This window comes from Dermacentor silvarum, chromosome 3, assembly GCF_013339745.2.
Source record: "Dermacentor silvarum isolate Dsil-2018 chromosome 3, BIME_Dsil_1.4, whole genome shotgun sequence".
NCBI lineage: Eukaryota > Metazoa > Arthropoda > Arachnida > Ixodida > Ixodidae > Dermacentor > Dermacentor silvarum.
This window is the reverse complement of record NC_051156.1, coordinates 205,704,336-205,730,755: the sequence shown is the minus strand read 5'-3', so window position 1 is coordinate 205,730,755 and position 26,420 is coordinate 205,704,336.

Below are 26,420 nucleotides of genomic sequence, written 5' to 3'. Positions count from 1 at the left end.
TTGTTTCTGTTTTTATATCATCCTCTTAGTTTCTCCAGGTGATGCTCACTGCATCACCTGGATTAGCATGCCAGACCTGCCACTATGCTCGTAGTTAACCTCACCCATGATCTCACCAGATATCAATAAACTTACTGCCTCTCCGGTGGCGGGCAGTGTTTTGTTTTTCTTCGCCTCATTGTCATGGTTGAGGCGAGAGGATGCGGAGGTAGTCTGATCGTGACAACGTAATTACGACTTAAAGACTTGATGACGACAACGAGGGCTGCCGTTGGTGACATAACAGAAAGAATGAGGGTAGACAGCGGGCTCTGTTGCAACCTTCTAACTGCTGTCGCGAAAAAGAGAAGCTCGATTTGGCGCCGCAGCAATAGCATGCACTGCTTCATTGCTGTAATTTCTGTTAACAGTGTGTTGAATTCGCGTCAGGGATTCAAAAAAGAATCTGCATTTCTACAAATCAAACTTGAGTCGATTACAGAATGATCGTTCGATTAATAACTGAATGTTTTGTTAACGCTGTAATCGCTGGTTAACGCTGACTGATCCGGCGATAGTTTTATTTTCATTTGTCTTTTCTCTTTTTAGGCGCGTCTATTTTAGTCTGCGGATTTTCACAACGTGTATCTTGTTTGCATGCTGCTTTCAAGTCACTAGCAATTGTAAGCGCGGTATTAGTCTCGGTTCTAAGCTTGACTTAGAGCGCTTTGGTAACGCAGTGAGCCTTGATAAAGAGCGCCATCGGACAGCATCGGGTGTGTACTTGCAGATGTAGGATATGCAGGAGACGTAGCAGTAAAAGGAAAGCTACAGAAAGGGTGAAAGTGATGGCCGCGTTCCACGGGTGGTGCCTTTATTTTGAGCACGAGACGCGAAGTGAACTTGGCATATTTGTGTAAATCTGATGCCTTAATTGCAGCTTCACAACTTCCCCTTAAATTTCAGCTTGTGTGGTGCAACCCAGAAGTTGGTGCAACTCCCTGGAAGCAGGCACACAAATAAGATTCACTTTACTTCTGCAACTTTCTTGTTTCGTGATTTGTTTCGCTTTTGTTTACTCATCACACGTCGCATTCAGCTAGGGAAGTTTACGGTACCGGTAATCAAGGGAGAATGAGAATGCGAACTGGCATATAACTCGCTAGGCGACATTGTTTGCTGGTAACTGAGAAGATCCTTTGTGACAATGAGACAACGAAAAAAAAAAAAGATTGCTGCCACCGTGAACTTTTCAAAATGCATGCGTGGGTTCGTAACCGTTCTCGGCAGCCGAAGTGGCGTGCCACCATTGCTAGTTCGTCTGCATGAATGCTAGTGGTAGAGTAAAAAGAAAAGAAAAAAAAACAGTGATGTCTGAAAGAGATGGGTCGACTCATGCATAGGAAAGAAATTGAAGCAGACTATGCGCACGCCTGTTTCGAGTGTTTCCACACTATAGCGTGCCATTCTCGAACAGAAAACCCTGAAAAACATGCTTACGAGCATTCATTATCGGAGTCCCTGATTGCTTCGAGCAATTAGCTTGCTGTTGCAGATAAAAGCAATCTCAACATGTGGTTTACTATAATTGTCGAGTTATCATTGTACACGTGAATCTTTTTTTTTTGCCTCAGTGCAGCGTTGTTACTGCACGTGGCAGACGTATACCTCATTAAACTAGGCTGACCTTTCTAATCTTCATTGCGATGAATGCTGACAATTGCGGTAGTGTATGAGAGAGAGAACCGAGTACAGAAGCTGAACGTTCCAGCACGAAGTATGGTGAGTGGACAGCTTGATTTCTTTTGTTGCGCAATTCGTCATAATAGTCTTACTCTGATTTATTGCCGATGCTACAGCAGAAAAGAATAAGGCAGCTGGAGAGCTATGAATAGCTGACGCCACGGACTGCAGCTGATTTCTTTATCGCTTCTCTCCGCCTCTTCAGTCCACGTGTTCGCGTAGGTCTCTCGCAAACAAGAGAGTGGACATAGCGAGACTAAGGCAAAATACGTGCAATCTACAAATACAATACAATACAAAAACGTGTAATCGACAAATACAATGATCTCCCGCTGGCAGCGGGAGATTATTGGGCAATTGAGGTAAGTGACGATGGCAATAACTATACAGAAAACATGGTAGTCAAGTCGAGCAGCACCCAATTTGCCAAATCGACCTGTAAAAGTATGCGACAGGCAGTAAAATAAGAGATAGACTGCAAACTACTGAGTTATTGAGCTTATAAAACCATGAGCGCTATAGTTGATGTAGGCCTTCAAATTAGGGCTGAGGACACAATCTTTTCATTTTAATAGAGCAGGCATCTCGTGACCTTTACCAAGAACGCGGGAATGGAAACTGTTGAGCGAGTACATATTGCATAAACATGTTCTATAACAACAGTGGTGGGAACGGTAAATTCAAACACGCTAAAAGGGTTTGCAGTGAAAACTAGTGCGCTTCGCATGACATAGAAGGTGCTCACTGGCTCTGACGACTATAAACTGAACAATATAATCGCAAGTGCGTAAATACAGACCAGGAAAATGAAATTATTGTGAGAATATTTTATCGGGAGTGCTATACGGAAATCCACAGAATCCGTTGGTTGCATAAGCCTCTGAAACGGTTGATGACTGTCACGTGATCTAAAGGTAGAAGAGCGTATATTCTCTGATATGAAACTGCCCAAACTAAACATAGAACTTGCTATACGATCCGAATGATGCACATTAATTCAAGAAAACGACTATGCATTGTCGCGAATGCAAATTAGATGGTTGTGTTACTATTTCAACTCAAGTGCCGCACATAAGTAAATGCGATAGGATGAATACCTGTGATCGACTCAAATGGATATTGATTATCAGTATTCAGAATGACGCCTACATACAAGTCTGCAAGCTAGCGACATCACTTCATATTCTAATACAATAGTTTGTCTCAGAGATACTTTCACATTGATGTTCGAACCTACCACTATGGCTAAGTGGCGTATGGCGTTCTGCTGCTAAGTAGAAGGGCACAGATTTCATTTCAGATCACGTCTGCCTGACTGAGGCTCATTAGTGCGGATGAATGTTGTATTTGCTTTGTATACATGTGTGTGTGTGTGTGTGTGTGTGTGTGTGTGTGTGTGTGTGTGTGTGTGTGTGTGTGTGTGTGTGTGTGTGTGTGTGTGTGTGTGTGTGTGTGTGTGTGTGTGTGTGTGTGCGTGCGTGCGTGCGTGCGTGCGTGCGTGCGTAGAAAGCTTAATTGTTTAATTAGGCGTAGAAAGCTTAATTGTAGAAGTCTAATTGTTTTTCTGTATCATACAAGCGTACACCCTTGAAAACAACGCTACTAATAGCATTCTAACTGCACTGAGAGCATTCAGTTAACATTTACATGCGTAGTTGTTCGTGAAAAGGTTCTCGAGGTCCACATGTTCTGCTTTTTGGCAATATTAAGTGTAGTTCTATTATATTTCTCCCCCATATTGACATCGAATGAGTATCGATCGAGTCCACTGCTTTATATATGTTAGAATCCTCAAAAGGTTCATGTATAAGACATTTGCATGCTTGCCGTGGTTAACACTGGCCGTAATAGAAACCTATTTTTCTTATTATCTTTTCTTCACAGCGACAGCTGTTAACAGCCGAGAGAGAGAGACGTGCTTTTCAATTAAAACTTTGCATAGCCGCATGCCTAGCATTCTACGCTCGACGACAAGAGTAATATAGGAAATATTACGCACAGGGCCAACCACAGCTAGAACACAACACAAACAAAATGCAGGGCAGCACACGACACGGCATAACAGAAAGAAAAAAAAAAACGTTAGTATCATCACAACATTTATCATTATTTTACCCTAGCAAAAAAGTCACCGCGAAACTACACTCGACTACAGCCGCAATCAGATTCCGTTCAGGCGACTGTGTGACTCGTCGTGTACGTGTCGTTGTAGCCGTCGTAATCATCGTCATAGTGTTGTGAAATTACTATAGCCCATTGCATTCGTGAATTCGCAGAGTTACCTACGGGCTGCAGAGAATCTGCCGGTGGCACGTGAAACACTCTCTAGCGGTACGGCGCACTTAATGAAAGGCTCCCTTGCGGACACTTTAAGGTCAGAGAGAGGCGTTAGTGAGATCCCTAATTACCACCTCTAACCGAACTTGCGCGAAGTCAGCGAGGTATTCTCTGGAGACGCTAAATTAACCTTTGGTCGACGTGATAGCATCGTAAATGACTTCCCCACAGTGAGCTCGATGCTCTGCAACGCGGTTGCTATGCGCGTCTGGTCCATGCTTAAGCTTCCGTAATATGCAACGCTATACTGCAAAAACGAACAGGCAGTTTGTGGAGTGGGGTAGTAGCCTGTGGGCTATATAGCTTGCTGGCCGCACGTTGCAATATATCTGTTTTGACTGAAGGTCATGCCATTGCGGTATAATATTGCGGAATGACCGGTGGCTAAGCGGTCTAAAGGCTTAGTTGGCGTGAAGAAATGAAAGTATAGCCCAGTTAGGAAATACAGCAAAGTACCAGTGGCATTGTTGTATTGGAAGGTTTGGCGAAGTTTCCTTAGCGTTTGTTGGAGAAAGAGTGCGGCTATGAAATACGCAATCATTGAAGTGATGAATCAGACGAAAGAGAAATTAATAATTGCCACTTTTACAACTTTCTCCTTTAACTAATTCTGATAGAAAGCGTGGAGATTCTAACACATGTAGCGAACAGCTGGAGCACTGTAAGATATGTCTTGAGGTTTGAAAAAGCAATCGAGATCCATAGGACTGATTCGGGACCGAATCTACAATCATTCTTAACGGATATCTGCCATTGGCTGCAGCTGTATGTGCTAATATTATGCACGATATTAGTAATGGCTGGTACACGCTCTTAAGGGTCCTTGATTTAGTTTTTGTTTTGCATTAGTTTCGCTACGTTTGATACTCCATAAATAAACGGAAGGGTTGCCCTTGCACACAATGATAGGCAATAGCAGCGCCCGACATCCCGATGCACTGGGAGCGATACTAAACGTTTCGCTTTGTGGCAAGCATAAAATTCATGTTCAAATTCATAAATTCGTGTTCTTCAGTTGGTGAGTGTACGTTTATACAGCCAAAATTCATGAACGAAGCAGGATATACCGCTACGTAAGTTGAGGCTCTTTCGCACTTTGTCCTTTGAACACCAGCAATTAGTGCAACAAGACACGTCGAAAAAACAAAAACAAACATACGAAAAAATACACACATACGCACACAAAAGCAGGCAACCTAACATCTTTTCTTTTGTTTTTGTTTTTTTCATTTGAAGAGTGCCTCGGCTTGCACCAGTCAAACAACGGACCTTTAACGGCAACAACGCGATTTTGACGTACAAAGATTGCTTCGCCTGATTAAGAAGGAGCTTATATTTTTTATTCGTCAGCAAAGGTCGTCGTAAGCAGAACAAACTGAGAAACTGCAACTGGATTTGACCCTTGCGTAAAGGCCGACAGAATGATATCTTGCTTTCTTCCTATTTGAGATTCTTGCAGTGCCTAGAACCTCTGATGAATGCACAGGACGTTGGAGGTTTTAGAGGCACGATATGTTATTTCCGGACTCCCACAGTTCGCACATTTCACTGAGCACAGAAGAGCATTTGCAGAATTCACCGATGTAAGAACAGTGACGTTATACTTCTGCCATTTCCTAAGTTTGCTTTTATAGACCCATCACTTCATCAATGTGACGTCAGGGCTGCACCACTTAGTCTTGATTGAACTGGTTATACTGCTTCATGATCGGGGCACCCTATCAGTTTCTTTAAGTAGCACCAAAATTATCTTTTTACCGTCCTTTAATAAACAGTATGCAGCAGCGCTCAGTATTTGGAGATATCTCGGCCTCCTGCTTTGGTAGCGCCAAATATTTTCGTTTGCCAAACAAAAGAAAAAGACAGAGAGAGAAATAATAGATAGCTTTATGCGATGGATAAATTTGGAAAAGCAAGAACAAAGCCTTTTCGAGAAACTGAAATGTCACGCTTGATAAAATTTTAAATGCGACACATTTTACAATTGCTGGCGAAGACGTCAAAATTATTGAAAAGGTGATAAATTACGCATTACTAAAGGAACAGGGTGCAGAGGTATACGAGTTTTTGTTTCGCACAACGCATGCTGTGGTCGGCCAGCATGCAAGAACTGACCCCTTTCTTGATGACGCAGAGGCCGCCATGGTGCAAAAAAGAATCAACAAACGTTAACACTGTCCAACTTTAACAGCTGTAACAGTGCTGTTGCTTGGTCAGTGACAGTCGATGCATTAGGTCGCCGTGGGAAAAGCGGCAAGAGATTTAGCCTAGAGCGTTCTAGCGCACCGCCATTCCTTCATCTAAGGCTATCACCCCATCCACATTCCTGGTGGTGTAAGCAGCTACACAGTACACCACATCCACAGAACATCCACAGGATGTTCCACATCTGTCGTCAAAGCCGTGAGGTGTGGCGCCGGTGAACACTCCCAGGTTTTGTTCTAGTAGACAAACTTAGGAAGGAAGGAAAATAAGAGGTGAAAGACAAACGTAACTACCCCAGAAAGTGATGGGAAAACGGCACCGCGGTAGCTCAATTGGTAAGAGCATCGCACGCCTAATGCGAACTTCGGACGTGGGTTCGTGGCCACCTGCGGCTAGTTGTTTTTAAAGACGATAGTCTTTCTTGGGGAACTTAAACGCTGAAAATTTGGTCTGTCTGTCTGTCTGTCTGTTTGTCTGTCTGTCACCCGATTCAGCCACCCGGCCAAAGTTGGACCACTTGCTTACCGCCCACACTACTTAAACTGGTACGGCTGTTCATACTTGTGAACGTTATCGATCACAAAGTAAATATTACGCATATCTGAGGTGCAACATCACTAGGTAAGTATTAGGAGGTGTGTTCCTTTAATAGAAAATACATAGATACGTAACTATAAAGACCCTAGTTTCTTAAGCTGCGCTGAAAATGCCATGCTATGCGCGCCGATGAACGACGTTCCCCGACTGCGCGCCGACGAGCGCCCTCTGCCATGGAGGAAGGAAACCCTCTGCACAAGCTCATGTTTCCCGATGTATTGCCAGATGGCGTCCATGTCTCACGCAGCGCCTCCTCAATTTTATCAATGCCAGCCAGATGCGGCCGATTCAACATAAAGGAAGCGCTGTCTGAGGCAGGGCAAAACATAAATGGCCGCTTGATGAAATAATGCGGTAAAATGAAATCTGTTCAAACAAACCTTCATGCCAGGACGGAAATGGTACGAGAACAGCATCACGGGTGGCCGCGGATCAGACCAGCCTGCACTCATGTAGTACGGCCGGCAGAAGACTATCGTCTTTCGACGACATTTGCAGCGAAGCACGCAGATACGCGACAAACTTTTATATGGGATATCTCCTTGCGTTCATGTAATCATATGGAACTCGCCCCGTACGATATGTCGGAGTGTACGAGTTTTATTGCGATAGCAATTATATGGACACTCAAAAGCAGATTTCGGCCGTCGGCGTCGCCGTCGTCGTCGCCGTGAGGTTCCGTATGACGTCATTTGGAGATGAAATCGTCGCCGCGCGCCAAACGCTGTATGTGCGAGTGAAAGGGCGCGAGGGGGCGCGTCTTTCACGGGGAGTGAACGCACGGCGGAGAACAAACGCGCGTTCTGCGCCGTGCTCGCTTAAGGGCTGCAGAAGTAGGCGTCTCTTTTCTCCTTCACAATCACCATATATGTAGAGCAAACGCGCCTTCTTCCGACGCGCGAGAGGCCGTGGGGGAGGGGAGGGGAAGGGGGAGGGGGAGGGAAGGGAGGCGACGTTTAGCTGCGGCACCAAGTGCCTATTTATATCAGAGGCTCCGGCAACAGTCACCAACGCCGCACGCATTTTGAGCGAACGCGGGCAAAACGCCGATGGCGTCGACAACAGTTCTGCGTGTTGCCGATGCTGCTGCATGTCCAAGTTTATACAGCTGATAAAGCTAATATCATTACTCCGTATAGCTCTCTACAAGTTTGCTATCGCAATTGATGCTTCGCCTTTCAGGTGAAACTGCGACAACTTTTTTCATCCATTTGCATTTCCATAAGTTTATGAGTTATTTAATTCAATTAATAAGTACAAGTAATTTCCCCTATGCTGTCTTTGGTGTCTGTTTGTTGGCTTCATATGATATGTTTATGAGGCACGTGTAGTGGCGGACTCCGCATTAATTTTGACCATCTGGGGGTTTTTTAACGTGCACCTAAGTCTAAGTACACCAGCGTTTTTGCATTCCGCTTCCATCGAAATGAGGCCGGGATCAAACCCGTGACAACGAGCTCATCAGCGCACGTCCATAGCCACTGGGGTACCACGGAATCACACGTATGGAACCAGTTGCCATCCATTCTAAATGATTTACAAGCAATAATTATTAACCCTTACTGCTTCACGCCTAAATCATATAAAACACGAAGTTTGCAATGTATACGTTATCAGAGTGCATAGCAAGTCAGCGGTCATATGCACATCGGCAAAAAATATATGCCTTCTAATAAACATGTTGTCTCTCAGTCGCATATAAGTGGATTTCTTACAGTCTTCGTTTCTATCTTCTCTCTCGGTCTTTATGTCCCTTGTATATTCCAGACAATAAAGAAATATTATTTGCTCATTTTCTTTCAGAACTGCTTATTTCACAGTGTTCTTGCTCTTCGATTTCTTTCTGCTGTGGTTGTTATATATGTGTACATATAATTGTTGCTTATTTTTTTCTCAGTCGCGGTTGCTTCCAGTTTATAGCGTATTTTAATTTTTGTCGCACCATTTACATTATGTGTATTTTGTCGTGGCGTTCGCTCTACTTCTTTTCTTGTTTATCTTATTCTCCGTAAGTGGTTACTTCTTTTGGTTATGTTGCAGCAGCTGCATCTCCTGATGACAACTGTAATTGGGGCATGGAGCTCGTCAAGCCAAAGTGATTGTTGGCTTTTTTTATCACACTCCCAGCACCCCTCCTCACATACAAAGGGAAGTTGAAGGTGTTCTCACCGGCTACAACACATTCCAAACCGATGAGACGTGAGATCTCAGACAAGCGCAATTTATTGACACAGTAGCACCGCGTGTTCACATAAAGTGCGGAGAAAAAAAAAAAAGAAAACAAGCGCTGTTCTGATGATAAACAGCAAGCGGTATCTATTCAAGGATAGGCAAGGTACTCCCAAGGAAAGGAGCACCTCGTAAATTTATCAGGATGTCGTGACCCGATACGAGATCACCCAAGAGGTGCAGAAATAGAATAGAAAATGCAAGTTTTCTGGATATTACGCAGGAGTGCTCCAATGGTACAAACGATGCTATCAACTTTTTGCTCTCTGTACAAGTTGCTGAAAAAGAAAAGCTCTGGCCCAGCAGTATAAAGGATGCGCTTCGTAAGATGGAATACAGCACGAAAATATTAACGTCAAGAGAAACAAGCCCATTTACTAAAAACGCACGCGATGTGGCTGGTTTCCGACTCGAACGAGATGCTGATGAATGGAAAGACACAGCATGCTATACGTGCTTTTACAACCGCCGCAGACAGTAGCTTCTGTCTAGGAAAGAAAGATGGAACTCCAGCTAAAGAATCGCGAAAACGATCAGGAGCTTGAAAAGAGAAATTAGGTATCGTAACAGAGGTGTTATATATTACAAGACGGTAAAGAGAGAAGAGAAAAAGCAACAAAACAGGCCCTCACCACAACAAAAATACTTTGGAGAGCGGAGAGAGATAGATGTTCTTTTTTGAGCACGACATATGTTTACACGGAGCTCCTCCAAGTTGTAGTTGTGTATGTAGAAAAACAAGAAAACACCAAAAATTCAGTGTGGTGTGAAAGACGATAGAATTCCTCCACAGAAGTACATAAAACAATTAAAAAAATAGAAACAGCGGTGTTCTTGACAGAATGGCAAGGGAAGTTTGTCCTTGCCTTACGGACAAAAGAAGTTTCTTCATAGTTGCTCAAAGCTGTAGTCTGGTATGAAGTGGTATTAGGCCGGCAAAATTTCAGCTACCTCTCAGAAAAGTACCTAAATTGACGGCACAGTCAACTACAGCGGACGTAAGCGCAAGAAAACTAGCAAAGGCGCTGTTCGTAGGAAGAAAAAAAAATGGTTGTGCTAGGACTTAGCAGAAAACAAGTTAATAGCGAGATTCTTAAACTTGTGCTCATGTATTGACAGGTATGAAAATGGTAAAAAAAAGGATACTTGACATGCAAAGAAAGATTTACATTGACCGCACAGTCACCAAAAACCGCCGTGAAAGCAAAAAACTATCGACGGATGCGTTGTTGGCTGGACCAGTGCTTTGAAGATTGCTTCTTAGGCCTGTCGTGCCGAGTGAGTTCGCGCGTGTTGAAAATGATACAGAAAACTAAAGGAAAATTATAGATAGAAATGGCGGGAAATGTTGAAAATGTACATTTTTGTGAAAAATTACTTGTAAACTGGAACTGCGCTCCAGTCGGTGCCCTTTACTGAGTATTTCGATTTCTCTTAACATTCTTCGTCAATTTATTCTTGTGTTATGTTGGCCTTGTGCTGCGCAGTATGCCTCTAATCTTCTTTTAGTTGCAACCGTCTGTTTAGTTTTGAACTACTTGCTTGTTTAGAAATGAAACTTTTTCCGGAGGTGACCGACTGTCTGTTATAATCGGCGAAAACCCAAGAATGCATTGGCAAATGCACCGATATATAACTCTTGCAGAATTCGTTCAAGTGCGCCAGCCAATGACGTTTGCCCGTTTCCCTGACGTTGAGGTTGAGTTGCAGCAAAGCGAAAGAATAGGTCGTTCGGAAACATTGTTTTGGAGCAGGACGGGCAGAGCAGAATGGTGGTGGACCGTCTACAAAATTTTTGAAATGAGACCAAATATAGAGCACAGATTGCGAATCACGCACAATACGATGTCTAGAAATCCATATACGCAGGAGCAAGATGTCTTGTAATGACTGTGTATTAAGGCGGATCATACAGAATGGGCACCAAGAGAAGAGAAGCGCAGTCAAGGACGGCAGAAAACTAGGTGGGGTGATGAAGTTAGGAAATTTGCAGGCCCAAGTTAGAATCAGCTTGCGCAAGACAGGGATAATTGGAGATGGCAGGGAGAGGCCTTCGTCCTGCAGTGGGTGTAAATATAGGCTAATGATGATGATGATGATGTGTATTGAGGTGCTTTGCGAAATGTGTAGTCGTCGGAAATTACAGCCACAATTTCTTTCAACTGTGTGCTCATGAGGATATGAAAAGTAAACGGAAGCACAGCCGCGAAGTATATATACTTATCAGTTTGGGGAACATCTGTGTCCCTATGTCGATACATACTTTAATATATCCTGAAATTAGTACACGACGCTTCTAGGTTCGAAGTGAAATAATTTCAGCCGACAACCTTGGTCAGCTTGAATATTAAAGGGGAAACATTGTGCATGGCGTTCCTTTTGCTTAAAATGGGCTTATGACAAAACTACACTTGAGCAGAAGTTCTTCGGGTCCACATCTTTCACAACAGTTTTGATCCGTTCAGTATTTCTAGCACCTCTCGCACGCTGATTTCGTGCTCTTTTTCTTGCGCTCAAATAAATGCACGCTTCGTCAGCAGAAGGAGACGGCGCCAACTTCCCTGGATTACGAGCAACGAACGTGTCAGTTTGCTCTAATTATTCGCCGACCCATTTTTGTTTATTTAATTTTTCAAACAATTGTACATGTTCAAGAAGATTGTGGGCAGTAGCGAAAAGTACCGAAAGTATGTTTGAATATACTGTGACAGAAAGCACTACAGAAATGTCTGTTCTTGTAGCAGAAACTTCCGTGGCACGGTCTGCGTTCCTTGCATAAGAACACAAATTCCACCTGGTAGGGCTGAAATTTCTGTTGTAAGGTCTGTCCTCATGTTGTAAAAGAAATGTTTTTAGTGCGCACAATCCTGTAGTTATAAAAGCCATATTACGACAAAACTGTTTCTCTAGTTGCAACAGAATATTTCCCGCTTTCTTTTTCGACAGGGGAGGGGATTGCTTAAAATTGTGCAAAGGACGCGAATATGAATGCTCGCCTGAGAGTATGAGAAATCGTAAAATGCAGCAGCCACCCCACAAACGCATCTTCTGCTTCAAGCCAGAGGTAGAAGGATCCACGCAGGTGCATTCAGTATAGCTTCTCAGTTTCGGCACCACAACCTCGCTCTCTTGGCATCGTTGTTGACGCAAGCCCAGTTTTGCTGCCGTCGCTGTCATGAATGTAAGCGAGGCCCTCGAGGGGCGTCGGTACGAAACGCACACTCTCGGTGTCCGGCAACGTTTTCACGGGCGCTAACATTTCGAAAGCCCTGCAGTCAGGGCCGTAAGGTATGCCTATACATAGCATACAGACATAGACATAGCAGACATAGACATAGCATACAGCGCTGCAGAAATATTCATGTAGTGCGGTCATAGAAGTTCCCATTCGCGTGCTTCGCACAACACTTGTTTTTCAACTGCGACAACCTCATTTTTTTTTTGCAGAATAAATGTTTTATATATTATCATATATTACCACCACAACTTGTGGAACTAAGTTAAAGTGAAATCGCGTATTACTGTGCACATTTGCGCTTCCAGTAGGTGACGCGTACCGCGTTTTGATCGCGAGCGCAAGTGATGCGATGCGACCGCTTCATGGTCGCAGAAACACGTCACTGTACATGTTTGGTGCTAAATAGGTTCCGATCTTTGCCGCCTTTCATCTAAGAAATAAGTCTGGCGTAGTGACGTAAAAGAGCTAGACTTTATTTTGAATGGAATTAGATGACTCGTACCTCTATATTTTTATTTCATGTCTGACGCACTATTTTTTTTTTTTTTTGGTAGCGTTGCTGCTCTTCAGCTGCCGTTGTCGCGTGGGCTAAGTCGATGGATGATGTTGGTCGAGGGAACGATGAGGATGGCAGTTCTATGCACAGTAAAGTGGGACCAATAATATATATATATATATATATATATATATATATATATAAATGTGTCAAAGATGGATGAGCTATCATACTTAAAAAGCTTGCGGCCCTATATCCGCAGTGCCTCACGACTTCAAGTGTACCAGATCGCTGGAAGAACGCCAACATTATACTAATCCATAAAAGGGAGACGTTAGAGAATTGAATCATTATAGACCCATTAGCTTGCTTTCAGTATTGTATAAAATATTCACCAAGATAATTTCCAATAGAATCAAGGCAACACTTGACTTCAGTCAACCAAGACAACAGGCTGGCTTCAGGAAGGGATATTGTACCTATGGAACATATCCATGTCATCAATCAGGTAATCGAGAAATCTGCGGAGTACAATCAACCTCTCTATATGGCTTTCATAGATTATGAAAAGACATTTGATTCAGTAGAGATACCAGCTGTCATAGAGGCATTGCGTAATCAAGGAGTACAGGAGGCATACGTGAATATTGTAGCAAACATCTACAAGGATTCCACAGCTACCTTGGTTCTCCACAACAAAAGTAGAAAGTTACCTATCAAGAAAGGGGTCAGGCAAGGAGACACAATCTGTCCAATGCTATTCACTGCATGCTTAGAATTATTCAAGCTCTTAGACTGGGCAGGCTTAGGACTGAGGATCAACGGCGAGCATCTCAGCAACCTTCGGTTTGCAGACGACATTGTCCTATTCAGCAACAATGGAGACGAATTACAGCAAATGATTGAGGACCTTAATCGAGAAAGTGTAAGAGTGGGGTTGAAGATTAATATGCAGAAGACAAACATAATGTTCAATAACCTAGCAATGAAACAAGAATTCAGAATCACCAGTCAGCCTCTAGAGTCTGTAAAGGAGTACGTTTATCTAGGTCAATTACTCACAGGGGAGCCTGATCATGAGAAGTTAATTTACAGAAGAATAAAATTGGGTTGGAGTGCATACGGCAGACATTGCCAATTCCTGACTTGGAGCTTACCACTGTCTTTGAAAAGAAAAGTGTACAATAATTGCATTCTACCGGTGCTAACATATGGGGCAGTAACTTGGAGGTTCACAAAGAAGCTCGAGAACAAATTAAGGACGGCAGAAAGAGTGATGGAACAAATAATGTTAGGCCTGACGTCAAGAGACAGGAAGAGAATGGTGTGGATCAGAAAGCAAATGGGGATAGCAGACATTCTAATTGACATTAAGAGAAAAAAAATGGAGCTGGGCAGGCCATGTAATCCGTAGGATGGATAACCGGTGGACCATTAGAGTTACAGAATGGATACCAAGAGTAGGGAAGCACAGTCGAGGACGGCAGAAAACTAGGTGGGATGATGAAGTTAGGAATCAGCTAGCGCAAGACAGGGGTAACTGGAGGTCGCAGGGAGAGGCCTTCGTCCTGCAGTGGACATAAATATAAACTGATTATGACGATGATATACACTTAAGAATTCTACGAACACTCCTGGAAATACTAGGACACTTCGTCTGCGAAAACTGCCTGCTAAATAAGCGGCAGTATCCGGCGGTACGCATCTAGTGGCTCAAGAACGGTGTCAAATATAAGAAATAAAAAAACACCGCATATCCACGGGGTGAATGATGATGAGTGGGCGAAGCTCCGGAGGGAATCATCGGTAAACCGTGAATCTTCCGTGTAATTCGCCCAGTCTTGCCGCACTATATCGAACGATTGACTTCCACCAATGACACGCGCCATATGTGACGTCATTCCTATTTTATAACAGCGCCCTTCATTATAATTGCACCTTCTCCCGCTTAAGGGGACGCTAGCACAAACGCGTTAGAAACGTGCAGTACTCTCTAGTAAGGGGGAGAAGCCACAGCGTCTTACGCAGCCGTTTACACATGCCGGAACGTGCACCGCGTTTGCCGACGCCATCACATGACTGCTGAGAGAGTATAACCCCCGTGTTCATAAACGCTCCTCGACTTGAACTTGACTTGCCACCGCCTTCAACGCGTTTCGAACGCGCTGCCCAAGGCGGTGGCAAGTCAAGTTCAAGTCGAGGAGCGTTTATGAATACGGGGGTAAGGCGGAGAGGCCACAGCGTCTTACACCAGCTTCTTACACGGGCCGTAACGCGCTAGCACAAACGCGTTAGAAACGCGCAGTCTTTCGTTAATGTTGAGTATTTATTGTCATCGTGGTGCATGTGTCCATGTGCGCTTCGTGGCGTAGTGGCTAGCGCCGCGCGTTCGGAAGCGAGGGGTCCCTGGTTCGATTCCGCACTACGGACACAACTTTTGGAATTTATTTTTCATAAAAGTAGACGTGGCTACCTACTACTACTACGACTACTACTACTACTACTACTACATACTACAGAGGAGGGACAGACCCACACCCTAAGGAGCTTCGCCACTAAAAATTAAGGTGCTAAGTAATATGCACTATTCTGTTAAAAGGCATCTGTACTTTGGCAATACCTATGAGCTTACATTACATCACAGGTTTGATGTCATGGTTTATTGTTTCATTATGCAGAACAGAATTGGAGCTCCCTGTTCTCCCACTGCGCCAGACGTATGAATATACTAAAGGATCAATCCCGATAATGCTTCGCATTTAAAATTTCTGACTCGGCTACAACACATCACGAATTCATTATAAACGTAATTTAGTGCCGATCGAGCATGAGCGCTGAACGTTAATGCTTTGGAGCAGGCGCTCAGGTGAAGTGCGTACGAGATGAGGACGACTTACACTAAACGCAAGCGTTCCAGCGCATGTTCCGCCATTAGCGGCAGGCTCAAATTCGCTCGGATTCTTGAAAGAACTAAGCCTACTGCGTTTGAGGAGTGGATAGTCTAGTAGATATTCAAATTCGTGGAGTCGCAAAGGACACGGTGAATTCCATTTCAATAAGTGCACGTGGAGTAAGTGAAGCTCAATTACCAGGCGCTTTTATAGATTTCTCTTTCTGCTTGACAAAAGCGTAGTGAAAAGAGAGGTCAACAAGAGAAAAAATGAAGACTCCAATTTCCCACTTCAGCCTGGGGAAAGAGGAGGAGGGGTAAATTAAAGTGGGAGGCTGTAGCCCAGCGTGGGTTGAATTTGGCTAGAACTTGTGTTTTTCCTCCTAAATGGCACTGAATCAGTTCTTCAATGCATTGCATCCCTCAGCCGAAAAATTAAGTCAGGCGTACCGATTTTTTTCAGGGAAGATTTCACGTGATCTAAAAAGGTTCAGGGGGCGGGGGTGGACGGAAAGAGGCTGTTTTTGTCTGCGACACATATATGATGGTGCCGATGGGCATCGCAATTTATACATTCACATATCAAAAATATAATTTAGGATAGCTACTAATTAACGATGAGATAATTACGTCCGAAAAGTGTTGAACAGCGCAAATGAAATTAAAAATTAAATTAATGGGGTTTTACGTGCCAAAACCACGATCTGATTCTGAGGCACGCCGTAGTACGTGGGGAACTCCGAAAATTTGGACCACCTGGGATTCTTTAACATGCACCTAAATCTAAGTACACAGGTGTTTTTGCATTTCGCCCCCATCGAAATGCGGCCGCCGTGGCCGGGATAACAGCGCAACAGAAACTGTCAGTTTTCAGAGCATGTTACATAATGGAAATGCTAAGGCTATCAACAGTGTCGAGACAGTTTTCTTCAATATTGCTATGAAATGTATTGGGAAACCTTGTAATCTTGTTCTATCAATAGTAGAGATAATTCAAAGAGACATTGAAGCAACACAGCAAACACATACTATAAATGACGCAAAGAAAAGAAGCGGGAAAATGAGTAGAAATATGAAACAAACTGCTCCTTAGGCCATTCATCAGCTCAAATTAATCGAAGTAAATATGGCGAACAAAATGAACTTTGAAGGCAGATGGAAATACAGTGCAGTGAAAATGAGTCCTTAGAGAAATTCGCCAGAGCACGCATCCCAGTGCGCAGTGCAGTTCGACTTTCTACTACATATATAAGAACTATTACCCCCAACGTTCTGCAGCGCATTAATCAATTCTCTTGGCCCTGAGCGCAATCCGAAATTGAGAAATAATGGAAAGGAAAATAGAGCAAATAATGGGGGGTTGTATGTGCGCGTCGCTTTCGTGACAAGCGAGCGAACAATGTATAATTTGATCAAAAGATAAAAAGAGAGAAAGAGAACTAAACAAAAGCGCTGCATCATTTTCCTGTAGAGACAACAATATATCTAGGAAAGTGCATCCTTGAAAGAGTCAGAGCTAAATGCAATGCCAAACCCTAATAGTTTGTTCCCGTGCGATGCCATGCATGCTATATAGTTAGGTGTTTTATGCCTGTCTCGCATGCACAAAAGTGTCAGAGTTGCGTAAGATTGTATAGGATCATCTGTCTAAAGTACTATCTTTCTGTAAGACAAGCATTATGCCGGCTCCGCATTCGTACTCTTGGTCCTGTTCTCGCAGGCCGTAATAACGGCAACGTGTTTTGTGTAAACAAACTCAGAGACGCAGTTCACAAACGTTGCCTGCGTTAGGCAGCGCGTTTCAGACAAAAATGACTTTTTTCTGCTTAAGCGAGTGCTAGTTACAGCGAAGATGTCGTGCTTTAAAGTGAAGGGCACAATTTCTTGTAAGGAATCTGTATAGCCGTCTCATGTGTAAAACCTCTATGGCGTAATAAGCCACGTTACACAGGAATAGCTGGTTAAAGTTAGTCGAGATAACATACTAGGCAATACAATTCATATAGGAGTTCAGGAAGACGTCCAAGAAGTGAAAGCCAGAAAGAGGGTTTCCCGGCCACGCAGAAAGAGTTCGGGGACTCGATGTTCAGAGGCGAGCGATGAGTGTCAGCACACATTATTTATTTATAAGCCTCAAGAAGTGGAGCCGTTGTTTGTCGGATCCAACACTATGAGAAACGCACAGTGGGACGTTTTTTGGTCCCCTTAAAAATGCCGAGCCTGGTTTCGCTTTCATGTCGTCGATTGCACCTGGTTGCCTAAAGTGAAGGGCTCGGCGTGGGAAGAAAAGCTATAGGCGTGCGAAATTTGGGTCCGGAGTTGATAGCCTCTAATACCCACACAAGCTTATGAAATCTTCGTATTGTCGTTTGCGAGCGCTCTAAAGCGCTTATAAAAAGGCCGATCTTTAATGAATGACTTCTGGGGTTTTACGTGGCAAAACCACGATCTGATAAGGAGGTACACCTTAGTGGGGGACTCCGGATTAATTTTGATCATCGGAGGATCTTCAACGCACCCCCAATGCACGGGGTACGGGTGTTCTTGCCTTTGGCCTCTATCGAAGTGAGGCCGCCGCGGCCAGCATTCGATCCCGCGACCTCGCGCTTAGCATTAGCCGCGCGACACCATAGCTTCTAAGCCACCGTGGTGGGTAAAGGTCGATCTTGTTTGGATTGTCTTACGATCTTTCTTCTTCACTCGCCGGGGTAGCTCAGTCAGCTAAGGCATTGCGCTGCTGAGCACGAGGTCGCGGGATCGAATCCCGGCTGCGGCGGCCGCATTTCGATGGTGGCGAAATGCAAAAACGCCCGTGTGCTTCCGTTGTAGTGCACGTTAAAGAACCCTAGGTGGTCAAAATTAATCCGGAGCCCTCCACTACGGCGTGCCTCATAATCAGTACTGGTTTTGGCACGTGAAACCACAGAAAGAGGATCTTTCTTCTTATTATTATTTCTGGGCTTATTGCCGCGGCCAGGATTCGATCCCGCGACCTCGTGCTCAGCAGCGAAACACCTTAGCTGACTGAGGTACCACGGCGGGTGGTCGTACGATGGATTACGATTGATGGAGCACTATCGTAGAGGAGTACGATGGATGCAGAAATCGAGTTCATCCTATTTAGTTTAACCGCCTCAAGTTCTTTGACGTATAGTTAGGTCTACATAATGTGGCCCAATAAGCTATCGAGGAATTGAGGAAAACTTGAGTTCATGGGAAGACCGGGCGCATAGCCTCGAATCGAAAGTTTAATTCTGCCGTTGTTTTTTTCGAACCAACAACGTGATTCATTTATTTAGAAGCGTCATGCTTTAGCAGAGTGGGAGTTCACATGTGTTGCGAAACCCATGTCTGGCAAACCTTTTAGTCAACTGTCCATGACCATTTTCGCTTTCCACCCTCATCAGAGTCACTGAATATCTGTACCGTACGAGAGTCGCGAACGTGTACAGTCCAGAATGAATGTGCTTCGGAGATATAGCATATGTTAACACTGAAAATACCATAACAGGAAGGAAGCATTCGTCGACACTGAAAGCGATCTTGGCTTTTTTAGTGCCATAACGTTGTAGTGACTGTGAAGACCACAGTAGTGAAAAGTGGGAATCAGGAAAGTAACTCATTATTGGGCGTACCTGGGCCTAGAATAAAAAAAACAAGCAACAGTCAAACACAACGATAGCGGTGAGCCGAGATGGCAATCGTCGAAAATCTGATCTGCGGGTTGAGCTCGTCGGCTTTTATACATGACTCGACGAACGATTCAGCGCATTCTATGATGCCCACGTGCCTTCCAGAATGTGGCACACAATTCGTGTCGTGCATACAATCTAATTACAGAATGTTTGGGGAGAACATATCCAGCAGATAGATTCAACGATGATACCCGAGTAAGTTCAAATTATTGCAGACGCGGCTTGAGCTGACCGATAACTTTGCGGGTGAAATACAGCCCCAGAAAAAGCATAAATAAGCATCGATACTCGGTTAATTTATGATCTGGAAAAATAGCCTGATTTATGCACGCGTTCCTTAAGTTTAACGCTAAAGCTGTTGCAACATCGCGTTTCGTACATAATATATTGGACACGTCTTAAATCGTTAAGACGCTACTTAAGGGCGACCAGACTATACGAACGACCGGACTATACGAACGTTTCGAATACAAAACATTTTTTTGAGAAACGAAACTTGAGTTTAGAATTACGCAGATCTTCAGAACTAAGCCATGATTGCTAAAGGTATTCTTTCTCTGTAATCTTCTTACGTATACTCCAGCGATCCTTCCAGCTCGTCGGCTATCCAATTAGAGCTAGCGGCCCTTCAGATCTGGTAGACGTTGGAATGCGGGTAGATAAATGTTTTCGGAATTAGCGTGAGAGCTGTTCTAAAAAGCAGACTTGATCGCCCGGGGTAGGCGGTGAAAGAATGAGAACAAGAAAGAACAAAACAATAATAAATGTTTCTTTTTAATTAAAAGGATTTGCGATGGATGTATATTATAGAAAAAGTCGTTATTTTTTGCGCAAAAGCCGCTAATTACATCTACAACTGGGAAATTTTCTTTTTTTCTGTTTATTTTGCTGCCAACGCAATGCGTTTCAGAAGACCACGGAGACTCCGTTTCGAGCCTTGCATTATAAAGCAGCAATTTGTATTTTGGACCTACGTTTCTTGGGGCCTCTAAAGCCTGCTTTCGCTATTCAGAGCACTTTTGTAAAGAAAGAATTTCACAACGGGAATTTCAGAGTGCTGGCATTTTTTCTAAGCCTGTGTACTTCCTAATTGATATTCGCGAACTTTTTTTGCCTTTTGTTATTGATCCTTAAAGCAATATAGTTGGTGTTTATTGGCTGGTTTACAGTCGCGTAAACTAGAGAAAGAGTCGCATTACGCTGCGTTTCTTTTGCTATATATAGATGACAGTCAGGCATGCGCTTTTAAAAACTGCCCGCTTTATTGCTGGAATGCTGTAATATCGGCTCGTGCTACCATCCTTTACTCGTTCTTTATTTGATAATGTTTTCGGACAAGCCGGGAAAAAAGATTGCTGCCAACATTTCCAAATTGTGCCAGCTAAAGAAAATCAAAATTACTTTAGTCGGGTACTTTTAACATGATTGCAGAATGTAGATGAAGAAAACGCATTGTCGAGTCCAGTTTTTTTCTTTTTTAGGCTTACCAAGTCAAGAATCTGCTATCATGAACTCCCAAGTGCACATAACTTCAAATTCCTTTTCTTTTTTCCCCCTACATGCTGGAATTTTGGTATTTAACCAGTTTGTGGACACATGGATTGTGTTTTCGTGTTCTTCCTTTTCACGGTTTCTATTTTTTCGACTGCTTTTCTGGCTATTATCACTTTTCAGTTTGTTTTTCTTAAATCTTTACCAGCTTTGCTAGGAAATGTTTGCGGCGCAGTTTCGAAAGTGCATGAGCGCTTTTCTGTAATTGCGTCTGTGAATGGTTTGCGTCCCATGGATTAAACTTAACCCAACTTCCTGTTTTGGGAATTGCAAAAGGGGTTTGTGGTGTTTGCTATTTCTTGTCCAGCTATTATGGTTTCTCTGTTGTAATTTTCTTGGAACTTCTATTCGCGGTGAAGTTACGTTAAGTAACAAGTTTTTCTGGGACAGGGTGTCATTGAAGTCGCTTCTGATCAAATTTACAGTGAATAATTTGAATTACTTAAGAAAGGAGCAGGATACGACAGTGAACATTTAAAGCTTCTGAGATTGTGAGAGACAATCAGTCGAAAACTGCAGTAAATGGTTTTGCTTGAAAGAAGCTTCGGACAACCGAGGACAGGAAAGTAGAAGTTCATAAAGTTTGCCAAAATAAACTATCTCATTCGCTTGTTAGCTTTATCGAGCGTTTTAGGTGAGCTTTGTTGCCGCTTTTATGGAGCGACGCTAATACTAAATACATACTGTGACGTTAGGGCTTGCAGCAGTACTACGCGCTGGCAAAAGCTTGATGAGGATTCACGCATGGTGGCTCTCTTTATGCACTCAACAAAATGAAACGAAGGAACTAAAATAATATTGTGTTTGAGAAGCAGCTGTACTGATATTAAGCATAAAATAACCGTAACTTTTTAACACTTGCATATAACTTTAACACTAGTAGTTCTGACTTTACCACTCTGCTAGGCATCATTATATACTAAAATGACGCTAGCGTAATTTTGTTTATAATAATGTGCATTTGCACCATATAGTAGCGCACCTGCCCTGAAATGAGGGGCAGCGGGAGAGAAAATTTGTTTACAGAAAGAGAGGGAGTTCGACATGCACTTCAGCTTGTCCTGGCAGCTTACTCTATACCCTAGATGGGGGCCGCGTTTTGGGCTCAGCAGAACACCTGAATGACATTATGAGTAGCAGGACTATAGAACTAGCCGCTAGGTTATCGCTCAGTTTATATGTGCCCGCATTATTTCTTATCTATCTCCGTTATATTTTAACGCGATTGCGTTAAGGGACGCAGAAAATCGCAGAAAGTCCGGCGTCGGCAACCGGCGTCGGCGTGCGATGTCGGCGGGTGGAGGAGAAAATAATCCCCAACCACCCCGACCACGCAGGCCCTCCACGTGGTGCAAGGTTTTCGTGAACAAAAATTGAATTTTTCACGGTGAAATCCGTCAGAAAAATGGTAAAGTACGACTTTACCATTCGGCGTCGGATTCGCCGTCGGATTGTTTACCAATCGGCGTTGGATCGTAATTTGAATGTGCGAGAAAACCTACTTCTGCTACGAGGAAACTCAAACACAAACCCCTTTTCTAGCATTTCTACCAGACCTAGAGCCGCGCGTTCGGGTACTTGCGAAAATGATATCCAGTTGGCGCTCGCATTGGGACTTCGCAGGTCAAATTGGGACTTCGCCTGGTAATTCGTTTTGGACACGTGCGCGCGTCGGGGCAAGAGGAAACAATGAATAAGATAATAAGAAAAGGTGCTAGCGCCTTCACATTTTAATATAAGACCACTTATATTGCCCCTGGAAAAGCGTCTTTCCAGCAATGCATTTCTGTTTAAAAGTGAAGCCTACTTTAAGGAGATCGGTGTAAGCTTGGTTTTTGAAAGCTGGCTTTCCCACGTTCAGTGTTGCAGTGAATTAAGCCTACTTGCCGTATGCGAACGACTGCGATGCGAACGGGTCCCGATAACGCTATCGCGTTCTACTCTTAAAGGCGAAGTTTAAGTGTCCTCCAATTTTCCCCTGTTCTTATTGCCTTCAGTATCCCACAATGTTGCGGTAGCAAGCCATGTGCAACCTGTTTAACCTCCCTATTTTTTAGGGGTGAAGCTCCTTATGGTCTAGCCTTGTCCGTCCGGCGTCGTCCGTGCTCACATCGACTGCCACGCCATCTGTCTGTCATGGATGAAACGTTGCATGCACAGCTCAATGTCTATACACGAGATGGCGCTGCTGTGTATGGCGCGTTCGAGACCACACAATCTCTTTCTGCCATGGACGAACGCAAGGCGCGGCATGCTGCGGCTCAGCAGTCTACACAGACAGCAAGCTACCCCGGAGGCGATAGCGAGGGAAGCGGTAGCAAAGCGGTAATGCCGACAACAAGCTGCTCTCTTACGGTGCATCTCTTACGACTACAAGCAACCCACGACCACGACGGAAACGTGCATAGACCTCGTTTTTGCAATCTTTAGGATGTATCCGCTAGAAGAACTGCTGGCTCTGCATTTCACCGACCATAAAGCAGTAATAATGAAATCGAAACGCAACCCGGAACTCAACACGATATACGCGTTATGAGCAATAAAACACATTGTATACACTGTACACCGCGTTGTCGCGCATTTACATGCGCGAGTGGGGCAATGTCACGGCTGATTTTACGGCATAACGATCCCCAGTACTTCGCCCCACTCATCATGATTCACTTCGGGGATATGTGGTGATTTTTGTTCTTATCTTTCCTCCCTTCTCTCTATCTCTCGTTGTATGACTGACAGGTTGCAACATATGCCAACTATCACTGAACAATTTCGTATGAAAAAAAACAACAAAACACCCTTTTCAGTGTGTTTAAATCTACGCTAGCATAGGTGTGCAGTGAGGTGCGACAAAACACGGCTTATTCTACCTTCGTGGCAAAAATTACGCAGAGACAGTTAAGACAGTTTACGTGTAGGAATGCGAAAGCATTATAGTCCGTTTGGTGAAACATTTAGTCAGCCAGATGGCTGTGACGCGACGTGTGCACTGACGCACGCACTCGGCACACCTTTAGTCAACCATGTCTACCTTTAGTCTCCCCACCTTTAGTCTCGCCCGTTGCCGTCAGAATCGTTGCTTTCACCTTCGATTGCGGCGTTGATTTCCATTTTTGTTTCGGAGGTTTGGGTGTTTTCAGGGTCTGCGTCAACCAGGGCGGTTTTGATGAGGTCCATTTTGGCCTTGCCAAGGATTATCTCTCAACAGATATCTCTCGGCTACAGCAGGCGGCCAGCCGCCGACGCTGTGATCGCTCCCGATCGGTTAGGCGTCGCCGGGCAGCCGTCGATAATTTGACGTAAAATCGACGCACGGATGTTTTTCGAGTATTTTTGTGATCGCGTTTTTGTATTTAGTCAATTGGTATCACTCACAGCACTCTGCCTGGTCGAAATATATTCGAAATCCGGCATTGGAGGTCGATACAGCGGGAGCACACGGATCCATGAACGGGTCGTCGCCGTCTTCCTGAGGGCAAGTCCCCTCTAGCTGTACATTGCCGCATGAACACGTGTTTAAATAGAAGTGGTAGCGGTGGGCAAGTTTTGTGTTCCTTCGCCATAGGCCAAACGTGAAACATAGGATGAGGAGGCGGCCTTACGACAATGACAAGATCAGGATGGCTCATGACTATTAGCAGCAGCATATTGAAAACGAGGACGAAGGAAGGCGTAGACGCAACACAAGTGCTGACAATCAACTGGAAAATCTATTGAGGAAATAAGTTAATTTACAATTACCTGCGCATGCACATGCAAGACACCGAAATAGAGTTACCCTGGATCGGGATTAGTTACATAAAATTATAGAGTAGTCGACAGGCACATTGCATTCACTACAATACTCCGATCTCCATCACCATGAAAGATGTATGGACCAGTGATGGACGTCTGTGCATGCAATAGAAAAAGAGGAAAGGTGCTTTGAAAATAGTGCTGCCCGACTTTGATGCTCCATGCACATATAAGAATTCAATTGAAGTATTTAGATCTGTGGGGTTCATATAGGGTGCGTTTGGAAGAAATTCTGCTTTATTTTGTATATTTACTGTGTTTTTTTGTACTTGAACGGCTTGTGCAGTTGAGTGACAAGACCTCGATCTACGATTTCTCTCTCTCTCTTCTTATTGTTCTTTTTTTCGTTCTTGAATTACTACTATCTAACAAAGATATTTTTTCGATGCCTACTTGTGTACTCCATTTCTGTCCTTGTTTATCATTATTCTTCTTTAGTTGCCATCTTCTACTTTATTCCTCCGTTCCTTATTTTCTTCCTGCCTTCTACGTGCCTATATCTTCCTTCCTGAAGAAGAGGCAAGCATAGGACCTCTCCCGGTGGCCCTTGCCAACCTTTTTCTTCTTTCTGCCTGGCTTTTTTTTTTCTCGAAAGCAGACAATAACGTAATATATCGGCAAAGCTCTTGAAAGGAGCTCTGAAAGGCGCCATTTGGTTTAACTTGGGCTACGGCGCAGAAATTCGTCCTTCTGTATTGTCGGCTAATTGTACTCATATCTAACTCTCCTCGTGAGAACAATAAGGTCCTCATTAAGTCAAGTGGCAGGCACTGCCAATGATTAGAGGCACTCAGTTTTCGGCAGCGTGGGAGATGGTTCTTCAGGTCATGCTGCAATAGCGACGGGCAGATCACAAAGAGACGAGATCGAAGCGTGCGCTTGTACTGGGAAATGGCTTCATTTACCGCTATGTGAAAATAGTGTCTATGGCAGTTTCACCACCGTACTCGCTGGCTTTGGTTTGAAACAGCCGGGAAAAGTAGCTGCTAGAAAGAAAAGTAGTAGCTAGAAAGAAAGAAGAAAGAAAGAAAGAAAGAAAGAAAGAAAGAAAGAAAGAAAGAAAGAAAGAAAGAAGGAAAGAAAGAAAGGAGAGGAAAATGTAATAATTAGCAGAGTCTGCGATGCCTGCGGCTCTGAAGTCGTTTCTTGTGACAGCAGTAGGCTTTCACTGAGGACAGCGTTATCGTCTCAAGAACGAGCTGATGATGACGACGACATGACGACGACGATCATGGTGATCATGATGAATTCGCAGCATGACACATAGCCTCTAACGTGGATTGGCCAAGACTTAAGTGGCGCAGGCTAACTGCACGAATCGAGTATTGCTTTTAAAGCTTAATGAACTAAACGAACAAGAGGGCATCTACGCGAAGCCCACAGCGTTGTCTTCGTCCGCTGTAGTATCGCCTGCTGTCACCTCCGAGATACGTGAGCAGACTGCCACTGATCTCAGAGTCTGCCTGATGTACAGAATCTTCTCAAACTGTCAAGCTCGTAGGCTGCACAATCGTATATGCACGTTGCTGCAGGGGCGTGAGTTAGATCCCTGGTGGCGGTGGCTATTGTTTTCGTCGCGCGTAGAGAGTAAAATTTTGAATGCAGTCGTTGGCCTAATGACGACACCCTGTCGACGGCAGACTGACGACGATGGTATTACAAAGAAGG